This window comes from Eschrichtius robustus, chromosome 14 (genome assembly GCF_028021215.1).
Source record: "Eschrichtius robustus isolate mEscRob2 chromosome 14, mEscRob2.pri, whole genome shotgun sequence".
Classification (NCBI taxonomy): Eukaryota; Metazoa; Chordata; class Mammalia; order Artiodactyla; family Eschrichtiidae; genus Eschrichtius; species Eschrichtius robustus.
In genome coordinates this window covers 10,932,689-10,948,002 of record NC_090837.1, presented here as the reverse complement: position 1 = coordinate 10,948,002, position 15,314 = coordinate 10,932,689, and positions in this window count along the sequence as shown.

Below are 15,314 nucleotides of genomic sequence, written 5' to 3'. Positions count from 1 at the left end.
TGGTGATCAGGAAAATATAGAAGATGATTGGCTCCACCTGGGTCATATGATATAACCTCTGTGGACCTGCAGAAAGTAGAGGAATGGGGATGAGGAAGCCTTCTAGGTAGACACAAAACAACAGGGTCCATAGTCCATTATTTTATGAAGGAAGCTCTCAGGAGGGACGTTGGGGAAGGAGTAGTGAGCTGGGAGTCAGGAGTTCATCCTGGCTCCAGCGCTCTCACTTCTGTCTCTTGCCTGACCGTATAGGCTGCATTAGAATCACACAGCTATCATCACTTCCAAATTAAGCTACGAGCTCTCAAACAGCAGAAGCTTTCTTAGGTAGTTCTCTATGCCAAGACAACCTGCCCTTGGGTCACCATTGCAACTCTTCTTTTGGGGAAACACCTTTCCCTGTCTTCCATGCTTAGTTTATGTCCGCCTGTCCAATCAGGCTACTTCATACCCCTGGCCACAGAGAGTGAATTAGACATGGGTCCATGACCCAAGATAGGTAAATTGGGGGAAAATATTTTCTTTCTCTGTATCCTAGACTGTAATCTTGAGACTTCCATGAAACAATATTGCTGTCCAACACAAAAGCCTAATAACAAAGCCAAACAGGGAAGAGATGTTCAAATAGGTGAGGAGAGAATAGGCAGGAAGAAGAAGGGAGAGGAGGGAGGGAGGAGAGACAGATTAGACGGCATAATATGAACCCCTGGACCCTTTTAACCTAAAGTATATACAATCCTAGGCGATAGAGTTACATGACCAATAAAGTGTCTTTTTGCATAACCTAAATTCAGCTGGGCTTCTGCCATTTGCAACTGAAAATGTCAAGATTAATACAATATTACATCTGCTTGTTAGAGAGGCACAAATTCTATTGGGATTTAAAAGTTTCTGACAAGTCATGCAGGAAGTAAATCTGTTTCACTTTGTTTAACCGAGTGTCTCTAACCAAGTGTTTCACTTCATTTAACCAAGTTGAACCGAGTATATCCCAAACTTATTTGATCACCAATTCCTTTTTTCCAGTAATTAATATCGGTAGGTCTATTCTTTCTACACTTTGTGAAATATGGGCCTGAAACACGTGTTATCTTAGGCTAAGAGAGCATACATTTGATAGTGCAAAGTGAAGTTAACTTGTGTGCTCAGGGATTGGGTCCATGGCTTAAGTCAGTTTAGTGGGGAGAGATCTAATAAACTGAGTTAGGGGGAACCTCTAGCCCGAGAAGCCTTTGTAGCACTTGAGTTTATAATACTAGTAATGGGGTAATAGCAGTATTAGCATTATTACTTGTTAACAGCTACTGTTTGTTAAGAAGTAGTGAAGAAGCTCAGAGAAGTTGAGTGACTTGCCCAAGATCATAAAGCCAGGAGGTGGAGGGACCAATACTTAAACCCACGTCTAGCTGACATTGAGACCCATGCTCTTTGCCACTAAATGTTCATCCCTGAAAGCTTGGAAATTAATCACCTAACTAAATGCCTTGATTATTGGTTGCTTACTTGGCACATCTGTGTTTGCATCAAGGAAACCAGCCAGAGCACCTCCTCACATTTTAACAAGCGCATTTTCCACCCTGGCCAAAGCAGCCCATGTGGATTTAAAAAATGGGCTATTACTATTATATTGTCATTTGTCTCTTTTAATGGGCCAGTGTTTGCATTTCTATAGAGGTGCAGAGCAAAACAGAAATTTGGGGGAAAAAACCCCCCAAATCCAGCTATCATATGAACACTGCTAGTTGGAGGGTGAGATGGCGATGTAAACACAGGAGCTGCCAGAGCTGATTTCTTGTCTGCCAATAGATGCTGACTCAGTAACAGCACTGCACTTCCTTCTATGGCGTTGCGGCAGGACCTTCTTGCAGCATAAGAATCTGCTTAACCCTGCGACTCTGATGAATGGCCATCAGAACTTAGCTTGATTATTTCCTGGGATGGAAAGTTCACTACCTGATATGTTACCAGTCACAGAGAGGAGGCCGGTGCATGTAGTCAAGCAGAAGGAGACCTGGTCGGTATTAGGCCAGGGCATTTACAGGGAAGGGCACTGGATGGGAAGTCCTGGACTTTGAGCCTTGGCTCTGTCACCTACAAGTTCAGTGACTTTCTTAGATAACCACCTAATCTTTCTAGGCTTCAGTCCTCTCCTCTGGAAATGAGGAAGCTTACATTTGCCAGCTGACAAGGTACTTGTTGTGAGGGTGTAAAAAATTCTGTTGTGTAAAAACACTTTTAAAATTCCTATATGCCCATAAAACATAAGGTGGTCACGCACAATGTTGTTATTGTTTACTTGGGGAAGGGCAGGGAGGAGTGGAGTGGAGTTAATATATATATATATATATATATATATATATATTTAAAAGTCAACAATAAAAACTTATTGTATTATATGATGCCATTTACATAAAATATACATGTATATGCATAAAAATATATAAGAGGATGTTTTCAAAATACTAGCAGTTTTAGGTGACTTTTACCTTTTGCCATTTACTTTTCTGTGTTGTTCAGATATTTACAGTGGACACGGGTTATTTATCTAGTCAGGAAAAAAAAGATAGAAGAATAGCTCTTTCCGTTGAGAGTTGTGGCCGACACAGAAATACATGGCTCAGATCCCCCTTCAGGGAAGGACTCCCTGTCCAGCTCTGAGGAGTGTGGTCAGTCTCCCAAGGTCGCACCCTTTGAGGGAGGCCCCAGCCAGTGGCTAAACATGAGAGGGATAAGAGGGCCCAGCCATTCCCACCAGAACAGATGCTTTTAAAAAGTTTTACTGAGGTATAACTGATATACAAAAAACTGCATTTATTTAATGTATACAATTTGATGAGTTTGGACATGTGCATACACCCTTAAAACCATCATCACAGCCAAGGTGATAGACATATCCATCACCTGCAGAAGTTTTCTTTTTCTTTAAATTGAGGTATAATTGACATATAACATTATATTAGTTTCAGGTGTACATAAAATGATTTGGTATTTGTATATACTGTAAAATGATCACCACGATAAGTCTATTAACAAAATTTTAAGCGCACAGTGCAGTATTGTTGACTATAGGTGCTGTACTCTACAGCAGATCTCTAGAATATATTCACCTAGCATAGCATAACAAACTTTATACCCATGGAACAACAACCCCCCAATTCCCCCTCCCCAACGGTCCCTGGTCCGTTATGCTAAGTGAAATAAGCCAGGCACAGAAGGACTAATTCCACTTAGGTGAGAAACCTAAAATAATCAAACTCATAGAAGCAGAGAATAGAGCAGTGTAGATGCTTCTAATGGGCACTCTTTGCTCCGGGGCTCCCCGTTGGGCTGGTAGAGACTGCCCCGGGCCCTACTGCAGTCTGACAGCTGCCTCTGTCCAATCCTGCTCCCTTCCCTTTTCCTTCAAGGGTTGTTACTCTCCAGTAAACCTTTTACACTCGTTGTTTTATCTCAGCATCTGCTGCTTAGAGAACTTAACCAACACTGAGGTAAAAAAGGGAGGCATGTTAATAAATAGTGCCAACTGTCATCCGGAGACCTATGTTTTCATTTATTCTTTCTCTGCAGTCTTTGTCAAGCCATAGCCAGGCCATATCTAGGTCTCCATCGCCCTCGCTAAAATTTGAGAAGGTTGGATTATATGATCTCCAAGAGCCTTTCTAATTTTAGAGATTTTGTGGGATATAGTCCCAAGACAGGGCTGACCTTTGGTTAATTTGTGAAATTTTCCCTTGACTCACTTTCCTAACTACCTTCTTAGCCCAAACCTGACTTTTCAGACTCTGGACACCCTATGGGATCTCCCCAATCTCCTTATCTTGAACTCCCTCCCCAGTACTTCGAGACCATCCTATGGGCAAGAATTTTCTTTCCTTTGTCTGTCTTCTCTTTCTAGTCAAAGCATACATCTCCCGTATCCCATGTGCTCACGTTCTACAAGGTAACTGAAAACGCTGGTAAGCTAAATAATGCTGAATTGCTCGTGAATCTTAGTGGGGAACTGCAGGAATCTCTCAGAGGTCATCGGGCGCGTTCCTCTGTGTCGAGACTCCTCCAGATGCAGTGGCCTCCTCTTTGCTGATTCTTGGTAACCACTTCTTCCCCCACTTTACCTGAATAACTCATGCAGCAGTTTTATTATAGTGGTTTTACTATAGCACTCTGACATCAGACAGAATTGGGTTGGAATCTTAGATCCACTGCATACTAGTTGTGTAACCTTACTTAAACCCTCTGAGCCTCGTCTTCTTCATCTGTTAAATAAGGGTAACAATATTTGCCTCATAGTGCTATTTTAACGATTAAATGTAGTAACAAGGCAGTGTGCTTAGCTTAGTGTCTAATACATGTTGAGCATTTTTGGAAAAGTGTGCTGTTATCATGATGTATAAGAATACATAGGAAACTATATTTATAATAAATGAATTACAAATATTACTTACAGTAAATTATAAACATTTATATATGGTGGACATGCTAATGCACTGCCCGAATCCTCCTTCAAGGAAGGACGTGTTATCCAGCCGTGCGGGTGTTGTCGGTAGCTGGTCCTCACCTGCCGGCCCTTCAGGGATTGCCTCAGCTGCAGAGAACTACCTCATCCAAAGACATAACCCTTCTCAGGGCAGCCCACAGCGAATTAGTAATCCACGTGGGAGTACAAAGATCTGACCATTTAGACCCAACTTGAGACACCTCTGAAGAAGGACCATTCTTGCTTCAGAGCGCCCCGTGGGGTTAGCCATGGTTATCTTTGGGGGATGCTTCACCCAGTCCTTCTGCGGTTCCCTCCCTTCCCCACTTCCCCCTGCCTGAAGTGCCATCTCTGCAGCCCATCATATCACGTCAAGTTTTCTCCAGACACAGCTGTTGGAGAAGGAGGAAGCGTGTCTAGCTGTGCGCGTGCGTGCGTGTGTGTTAGTGTGAGTGTGTTGGGAGGGTCAGTGTTAGGGACTCAGTAGTAGAGACATCTAGTTGTAGAAAGGTGGCTCATGGGGCCTCCTCCCTGTGTGGTCTGGGGAGACAGTGAAAGAGCCAGGGAAAACAAGGAGCTATAAGGAGAATGAGGGGGGCACTGCAGGGCAGGTGAACTCAAGTCTTATTTCTCTTCTGCCATTTCCTGGATCTGTGATTTTGGGTGAATCACTTTCATCTCTGTGCCTAGTTTTCTTTGCCAATAAAATTATAAGATTGGGATAGACTGACCAGTGGTCTCCCTACTTAACTGATCACTAGAGTCATGTGGAAAGCTGGTTAAAAACAGCTTCCTGGGCTCTAATCCCTAGAGACAGGTTTAGGGTGTTGAGTGATGCCTGGGAATCTGAATTTTAACAGGTTCATTCACGAGTGGGAAACACTGGGCTAGATTATTTCTAAGACCTTCTACCAAAACAAAGCATTGATAAATATCCTATCCTTCTTGGAATAGTGGAAGCCTCTCTCCAGACCCTCCCTACTACTGTGGTTCTGGTGGAGCTGCCATTCACAAGACTCCATCCAAGACCCAAGCCTATCCAATCACAGGACCACACTCCTCTGTGGTCACTGAGAAGGGCCTGTGAAAGTCATGTGACCAAGCCAAGCCAATCAGAGCTCTTCCCTGGGACTTTTTACTTGGAGCTGGAGGAGAAATAGCCTATTCTCTGTAGTCACAGAACTCAAAGGCCCTTATCCAGAGCTTCTAGGTGCCATATGTGCTACCAGATGGAGAAGGCCCATCTGCTGCAGAAGAGTGTGACATGGGGCAGAAAAAAAAGCTGAAATGAGATGGGCAGAGTCAGACAATCCCAGTGGCCTCCAGTTTCTCAGGCCTCAGAACTGCCCTAATTACCTCAATTTATTCTGTAAGCTACCCCCTCTTCTGTGGATCAGTAAAGGCCCATTTTGCTTAAGTTGAAGCTGGGTCTCTGTCACCTTCAACTAAAAGAATCCTCTGGTAAATTCAGGATTCAAACCTAGGTCTGTTTCCAAAGTCCATACTTCCAGCCACTGTTCAACCTTGTCTTCTTCAGTGGGGGCCAGCAGAGCAGTTTTCATCAATGCCCCCTGCTCCCCCACCAGCTCCAACAGCTTGTAAAGCCTTAACACTCCTGCATGAGTCTCACTGTGTTCTTCTCCTCCTCTTTTCTGTCCTTTTTTTTTTTTAACATCTTTATTAGAGTATAATTGCTTTACAATGGTGTGTTAGTTTCTGCTGTATAACAAAGTGAATCAGCTACATATGTACATATATCCCCATATCTCCTCCCTTTTGCGTCTCCCTCCCACCCTCCCTATCCCACCCCTCTAGGTGGACACAGAGCACCGAGCTGATCTCCCTGTGCTATGCGGCTGCTTCCCACTAGCTATCTGTTTTACATTTGGTAGTGTATATATGTCCATGACACTCTCTTACTTTGTCCCAGCTTACCCTTCCCCTCTTTTCTGTTCTTATGGTACTTTCTGCACAACTCAATTGCTAATGATCGTTTACTGCCACGGACCATAACTTCTCATATCTATATTAAACCTTTGTAACTTTTTTGGTTCTATCTCCTCAATTAAATTATAAGACCCTGGGGAGCAGAGGACATAAGTTATATTTTTAAACACAGATTCTTCACCATTATGGGCACAGGGATGATCAAGAAGCAATTTCAGTTCTGTTTAATTTGTAAGTGAAGGAGCCTGGGATTCAAACCCAAGAAGGGTAGCTCCAGGACCCACATTATGAGACACTATGAGATGGTTTGGGGACTCCAGGGAGAGAACACCCAGAGGAACCTGCCTCTTCATTTGGGATGATTTGGAGGAAGTCAGTTCCCTCTGCAAAAGCAGCCACATCTGCCCAGCAGCAGGCACGATTCCCAAAGGAAACAGAAGCCTCGTTTATAAATCTGGCAGACATGATATAGATGGAAGTCATTAACCTTGATTCCCTGGCCTCACTTCCTTAGAACACCAGCAGTGATGGAAGCTGCCCTCCCAAGATCCAAAGCTCCCCCGCACCTCAGTGATGTGAGACTTGCAGCTCTCCAGAGCCACTGCCTGGGGAAAATCATTCAGCCTGACCCTCTGCCCCAGCTGAATGAGCCCTCACCCTGAGTGGCTGCACCTTATACTGAAAGAGAGACAAAGACCCACAGGAAACCAGGGACCTGGTCCCCGCCCTCAAGAGAGTCTGGAATTTATTTGAGGACACAGCTCACATCTGCACATGAAAACCAGTTTGGAATATTTATGAGGCTGCCCAGTATCCCGTGTAAACAGACAGTCGTGCTGAGTGCTGATGGAGACAGCGTGCCCTGGAGCAGGAGGGGACCTTGCAAAGTATCTAGTCCAGGAGTCACTGAATGGTGGCTCATGAGCTGAATTAGCTTGTGGATGTGTGTGTTTGACTCATACAGTGTTTTGTTTTATTTTTATTTTCTTTGACCCAACTTTTAAACTTGGTGAGAATTCATCTAAAATACAGGTTCAGGCTTCTCTTGAAGAAGCAGGTGATCTGGCAGCCCTAGGCTTCTATTCCTGCATGGCAGCACCTGGATAGAGCAAGGAGAACACCCTGTCAAGAAAAGACGTACGCTCCTCAGTTGGCCAGCGTCCTCGCCAGTCCCTATTGCCTCCCCAACTCTGAGGCCCAGTGTCATTTGCTATGTATGTTGAATGTGTGCTCTTGTTTTTCTTATAGTAGAGAAAGCAATCGCTGTCGACCTGCTTTTTGCACTTAAATAAACTGCTTTGTGCATTAAGCTTCTGAACATGTGGTCTCTGGTTTCTTCCAAACCCTACTTTTCATGAAATTGAAGCTCAGAGAGAGGAAGAGACTGAAGCCTGGCATCATGGAACAACCTCTGGGCTTGGTCTGAGTCAAGAGGACTGGAAGCCTCGGTCTGAAGCCCGTCACTAGCACCTGATGACTATATGTTCCTGAGAAGTTTGCCTCAGGCCTCCGAGTCTCAGTTGACCCTTCCATAAAATGGACACAAGCATAAGCATCCTACAGGACTTATTGGGAGGATTAAAAGAGATAATTCCATGAGCACTGCATAGACTTTATAAAGTACAGGAAACCATAATACCATGTCTGTTTATACAGCGCTCTGAGTGTTCCAGTCTTCGTAATTTGTATTTAATTCGGGTCTCTGCCACTGACTTACTTAAATCTTTGCAATGCTGGAAAGAACCGTCAGCCTTTTAGGTTTTTATTTGCCCCGTCTCCCCTCTCTTTAGCTTAGATAACAGAAAGGTTATATTCTTGGCTCCACATCATCTGTGCTTTAATTAATTTATTGATGCCTCTCAAGTGCATGTTTTTACAGACACACCCCTTCTAAGTCCTTAAATCAGAGCAAAGAGCAAATAACTTACTTTTGTGGCCCAAAATAACAATAATGAGTGATATTTTCTGAGCTGTTATTGTGGGTAAAGCACTGTGCAGGAAAGATCCTTTACATGCATTTAAAATTCACAGTGGCCCTATGAGGTGAGTGTACTAGGTATCTATCACTTTATAACAAATTTCCCTGAAAGTTAGCATCTTAAAACATCAGTAAACATTTACTACCTGACGCATAGTTTGTTTTTTTTTTTTTAATTTATTATTCTTTAATCCTCACACATTCCTGATGGTCAGGAATTTGAGAGCAGTTTAGCCAAGTGGTTCTGGTTCAGGGCGTCTCTTTAGGTTGCAGCCTCATCTGAAGGTTTGACTGGCGCTGGAGGATCATTTTCCAAGGTGTTTCACTCACAAGCTAGCAAACTGGTACTGGCTGCTGGCAGGAAGCCGCAGTTCCTTGCCTCCTGCGTGAGCATCCTCGTGACATGATGGCTGGCTTCCTTCAGACTGACTGATCCAAGAGAGAGCAAGCCTCCAAGGCAGAGTCTGCAGTATCCTTTATGGCGTGCTCAAGAGTCACGCTCCATCATTTTAGCAATATCTTATTGGTTGTGTAGATCAGCCCTATTCATTTTCAGCAGGGGCTACGTAAGAACTTGAACATCAGGAACAAGGATCATCGGCTGACTAGTACAGTGAGAAGTCCTATCATTCTCATATTAAAAACAGAGGAACTAAGGCTTGGAAGGATTACATAACTTGTCTAAGGTCACATGGATAGTATTGGCAGAGCTGGGATTCAAACTGAGATTTGTCTATTTGTAAATATGCAAATATATACTCTGAACCACTCAGCCATACCACATCCCAAGTAGTTTCAAAACTGCAAAGCACTCTGCAAATACATTGTATTAGTGGGTAGAATATTCCAGCAATGGGTATAATTTTACTGATGAGAAAGAGATCATTCACCCATTCATTCATTCATTCACCTGTTTAACAAATATCCATGGAATGCTTCATTTATGCCAGAATCTGAGATAGATGACTTGGCCCAAATCACACAGCTAATAAACGGCAGAGCAGGACTCAAACCCAGGTCTGTACGACTCCTAGTACAGTGATCTTTCCACCACCTTTAAGATTGTTTTGAATTTATTTTATATGTCTTCAGAGCATCTTGATGAGGCTCAGAGACATGAAGTGACTTCCCACAGTCTCAGAGAATAGGCAAGAGAAAGCACCAGCTTTCTCCCTCTAAATGGCTCTGAGGCCTGGAGCAGACAAGCATTCCGACCTACAAGAAAGATTCAGCTGGAATCATGATTTGTATCTCACAGGATCTGTAATTATGGGCATCAGGTTTTAGCCCCCAACATGTTCCAGGCACTAATCAAAAATATTGTTGTCTACGGCCAACAAGCACATGAAAAGATGCTCAACATCACTAATCATTAGGAGAATGTGAGTCAAAATCACAATGAGATACCACCTCACATCTACTAGGATGGCTACTATCCAAAAAAAAAAACTCCAAATAACAAAGTGTTGGTGAGGATGTGGAGAAAGTGGAACCCTTGTGCACTGTTGCTGGGAATGGAAAATGGTACAGCCACTAAGGGAATCAGTGTGGCAGTTCCTCCAAAAATTAAATATAGAATTACTATGTGACTCATCAGTTTTACTACTAGGTATATACCCCAAAGAATTGAAAGCAGGGACTGAAAGAGATATTTGTACAACCAGGTTCATAGCAGCATTATTCACAATAGCTAAAACAGAGAAGAAACCCAAGGGTCCATCAATGGATGAATGGATAAATAAATGTGTAGTGTTGTATACATACAAGGAATATAATTCAGCCTTAAAGAGGAAGAAAATTCTGACACATGCTACCACCTGGACAAACCTTGAGGACGTTATTCTAAATGAAATAAACCTGTCACAAAAGGAAAAAGCATTGTATGATTCCACTTATATGAGGTGCCTAGACTAGTCAATTTCACAGACAGAAAGTAGAATGGTGGTTGGGGGGAGGGGAATGGGGAGTTAGTGTTTAATGAGTACAGAGTTTCAGTTTTGCAAAATGAAAAGAATTGTGGAGATGGATGGTGGTGATGGTTGTGCAGCAATGTGAAGAAGGTACTTAATACCCCAGAACTGTATACTTGAAATGGTTACAAAGGCAAATTTTGTGTTATATATATTTTTACCACAATTAAAAAATATATTGTTGTGTTATTTAATTACATCTTGGAGACAAGCCCCAATGACAGCCCATCTTACGGGAGAAGAAACAGAGGCTCCAAGATGCTAAGTCACTTGCTCAGAATCACAGAGCTGGGGAGAAACAGAGTTGGGGGATTTAAACCCAAATTCTTTCCACAGAAATATACAACTTGCTCGTGGATTTGCTGCCAAAGGGATCCCTGGTAACCATTTCACCATCGCCGGGGCAGCAATTTGTCAGTCAGTGAAGGCCTTGGGGAGGCAGTTGGATTTTGTGGTCTGAGATCAAGCTGGGAGCCGGAGAGCTGGGGCTCTGGGATGCTTGACTGGGGACAACTGAAATCAGAGCAGCACGTCTGCTGTGAGCTAGTTCTCTTGAAAACATCCCGGGGGGGCCTTGGCTGCACAGCTGGGATAATTGGCCAGCCTGGGAACACCAAGAAAGAAATTTACAGGTCCAACTGCTGTAGTCGAATACTCTCCTGCAGCAGCTGGGCCAAATACCCTCAGTTTTAAAAAATCCCCGACGAACTGGGACTTATGTTTGTTTAACTTGCAGGTGGGAGGAGGTGGTGAGGGGCAGCATCATTGTGGCTCCGGGAAAGGGGGTGGGAGCTGATGGGGGGGGTCTGGGGGGTGGGGGGGTGGTCCCGCTTTCCCTCACTTGTCTTCCAAGCTTTGCGCTTGTACTTTCCACCTGCAGCCCCTTGCTGGGAAAAGTGACAGTTTGATTCAGAGAAAGTTGAAAGGAGGCCACACTCAGCTTAATGAGAAGTGACCAGGGAGCAGGCTGGATTAACCAGGGGAGGTTGTAAACTGCTGTGTAATATCAACTGCTGGACTGCTGGGGGCGGGAAATTACTTGAGCCCGTCTGGAAGCCGCAGTAGCTCCCCGAGGTGAGGCTGAGGCAGCAGCTTTGCAGCCCTCTGAAATTTGGAAGTTTCTGGGTGCTGTCTGAGACAGACAAGTTGGTTATGAAAAGAGCTTCCAGGACTATCTGAGCCTGGCAGGAGCTTCTTACTGGTTACGATTCTGACGCCCAGTGTGAGAACCACTCAGCCACACTGCATCCCAAGTGTGGGTTTTCCCCCGCCCCACCAAGCAATTCCCCAACACCAGCTGGATGTCCTACAGTTCAACTCCATTCTGACGCTGTCTGCACTGAGAGTAGCAGCGGATCCCACAGGTGAAGGGTTCAGTGTCACAAGGTCACTCAGCCCCACTTCAGACACCAGTGCCAAGTCCAGGTTGTCACCTGTGTTTCTGACCTCCTGGCCGTAGATGGGAGGTTCCAACAACCCACCCCTCGATTAATTTGCTAGAGTGGCTCCCAAACCTCAGGAAAACATTTTACTTACTAGACCACTGGTTTACTGTAAAAGAATATGATTCAGGAACAGCCAGACGGAAGAGATGCGCAGGGCGAGATAGGTGGGAAAGAGCACAGGGCTTCCATGCCTCACTGAGCACCGGAAGTAGTCAGAACCTGTCCTTTGGGTTTTTATGGGCTTTGTTACTTGGGCACGATTGGTTAAATCATTGGCCTTTGGTGACTGAATTCCATCTGCAGTCCTCTCCCCTCCCCAGAGGTAGATGTGGGGTGGGTCTGAAAGTTCCAACCCTCTAATCACATGGCTGGTTCCCCTGACCACCAGCTTCCATTCTTAGGTTACACTGGAGTTTTCCAAAAATCACCTCACTGACATAACAGTACACCTTTATCACTGTCATCACTTAGGAAATTCCAAGGGTTTTAGGAGCTCTGTGCCAGGAATGGGGACGAAAGCCAAATATATACTTCTTATTAGAAGTCGAAGTATCAACCTGGTTTACAGGGGTGGGAGACTTGGTCAAGGAAGGAAAGAAGAAAATTTTATTTATGGAAAACTTATCAGAGTTTCCTGACTCTGCAGAGCCACGGCTCATGCTGAGTGTTTCCGCACGCAGGAGGCTGAGAGCTCTGGAGCCGTACATGTCCACCTTCAGACCCTTGATAGCTACTTGAACTTGGGTTTGCCTCTTGAGCTCTCTGAGCCTCGTGTTCCTCATGTGTGAAAGGGGTTAATAATACCTGTCTGATGGGTTGCTTGGGGGAACTAGAGAGGATTAGGCCTGTGCCTGGCACACAGTCAGCACCCAGTATCTAGAGTTTGTTAATGTCATTAATGTCATCTCTGGGGGTCCTCATGCTAATATTTATGAGGTATAATCAATCACCTGTGGATCTAGAGAGAAGCACAGAAGGTGGGTTATTTTCAGTATTGGTCACTTCTCTTCTACAGCAGGCGCCGGCACACTTCTTCTGTAAAGGGCCATGTATTTAGTAAATATTTTTGGCTTTATAGGCTGGGTGATCTCTATAGCAACTACTCAACTGAAAAGTAGCCCATGAACATCATGTAAACCAGTGGGCATGGCTGTGCACCAATAAAACTTTATTTACAAAAATAGGCAGCAGGCTAGATTTGGCCCACGGGCCGTAGTTTGCTGACTTCTGTCTTTCAGTGCTTTACTGCCTCTTCTTTATGACTTGGTCACTTTTCATTTTGTGTTACAGCTAGTGGTGAATATGCCTGCTTTTTCCTTTGGAATGTAAGCTCCTTGAAATCAGGATGCATTAGGAATTGCTCTTGTGTATTCCCAATTTCCTCTAAATAGGGAATTCAGTAAATGCTTCCTCACTGGATAAGCATGGGATACTTATCACAGGTTGAAGGACAGTAGAATGGCTAAGAGCACAGGATTCAAAGTCAAAAATGCCTGGTTCAAATTCTGATGCCTTTGGTCAAGTGGTGTCACTGCTCTGAATCTCAGTTTTTCAACCGTAAAAATGCAGATACACCGAGTACTCATTTCACTGGGTTGTTGGAAGGATTTACAATGATACGTGTAGAATTCTTAGTGAAGTGCCTGGCAGGTAGAAAACACTTAAGTGTTAGCAGAAGGGGCACATCCCTCAACTAGAACCAAGATATCCCGGACACTCAATAAGTATTTGTGGGATGCCACTCATGAAGCCTGAGGGAAAATCCCTTTCTTTCTCTGGGCCTCAGTTGCCTCATCTGTAAAATGTCAAATAAGAAAATGTGCTAAACAGGTGTCGTGAAGTGTTAGTGAAACAGTGCAGTGAGAACCCTTGGTAAATTGTGCAGGTTCTCTAACAGTGGAGCTGCTTCTACAAGTATCATCCTCAGTATTTTTCTCTCCCTCCTCCTTCTCATCTCCTTAGGAATGCCCCAGCCGTCAGCTCTCCCTCCCCTAATCCTTTTAGACAAGGATTTACCAAACGTGGTACTACTGACACTTGGGCCTGGACAGTTGTCTGTAGTGGGAGCCGTCCTGTGCATCGTAGTGTGTGTGTCGCAGCATCCCTGGCCCCTACCAACTAGATGCCAGTAGCGCCCCCTCTCTTCCCCCATCAGTGTGACAACCAAAAGTGTCTAGAGGGCTTCCCTGGTGGCGCAGTGGTTGAGAAGCTGCCTGCCAATGCAGGGGACGCGGGTTCGAGCCCTGGTCTGGGAGGATCCCACATGCCGCGGAGCAGCTGGGCCCGTGAGCCACAGCTGCTGAGCCTGCGCGTCTGGAGCCTGTGCTCCGCAACGGGAGAGGCCTCGACGGTGAGAGGCCCGCGCGCCGCGATGAAGAGTGGCCCCCGCTGGCCGCAACTAGAGGAAGCCCTCGCACAGAAACGAAGGCTCAACACAGTCATAAATAAATAAATAAATAAGTAAAAGAATGTGAATTTCTAAAAAAAAAAAAAAAAAAAATGTCTAGAGACATGGTTAAATGTCAAAATCGCCCCCTCCCTCCCCCCCCATTTAAAAAACACTGCATTAGAACAAGCCTGATCGATAGAACAAGGCGAAGTTTTGGAGAAGAAAGAAGCCTTTGGAGGTGTCTGGGGCGTTCTGTGCCGCAGAAGATACATGGAGAAATGACTACCCTCTCTGCAGAGACTCCAGTGTAGTAAAGTGTGACCTTGGACAAATGACTTAACCTCTGTGAGCCTCAATTTCTTCCCAAGTTTGGGTAAAAATCCCTGCCCTCTCCGGGGTTGTGGTGAGGACTCAATGGAGTAATATAAACAAATTGCTAAGCGCACAGTAGGTACTGAATAAATCATAACTATTCTTTTTACATGTTTTTCGTCGTGGTGGTGGTAATTGATGATATATTAAAATTCCCTTCCGCCTCTGGAATTTGGAATTTCTTTTCAACACTCATAGCACAGTTTGCAAACTTGAATGAGTGAGCTGGATTTGACCTTCAGGCATGTTTTATTTGGCCTGCAAAGTGATTTCTAAATGTTTTGAATCCATAGCTTACATTTCCATGTCAGGAGATTTCACCGAAAGTTCCAGATTTGGGGCTTACCGCTGAAAACGTGGGTAATTGGTCTGTGCTGGAGCTGCAGACCCACCCAGGGTCTCCAGCAGGCAGCTGGAACTGGTGACTGCCCTCTCCTTTAGGTGGGGTGCCATCTCCTGTTCCCCTAAAGCCTCACCAAGCTCATTTCAGCTTCACTAAATGGTGTTTTTCTTCTCGGTGCCTAATAGGTATTTGAGTTTGCAACCCCTGTACCTGGAATTCTCTTTTAAGACCCTCAGACTTGATCCTTACCTGCGTGTTTCAGTGTCTTACTTAAAGCTGAGCCTCCTTTCCAACCTGAGAGGGTGGTCACTTAACGACTCACCCCATCTAATCTCAATGTCCCTTTGACTGTCTCACTCTTGACAGGGAGTCAGGCAGGACCATCTCCAAACCGTC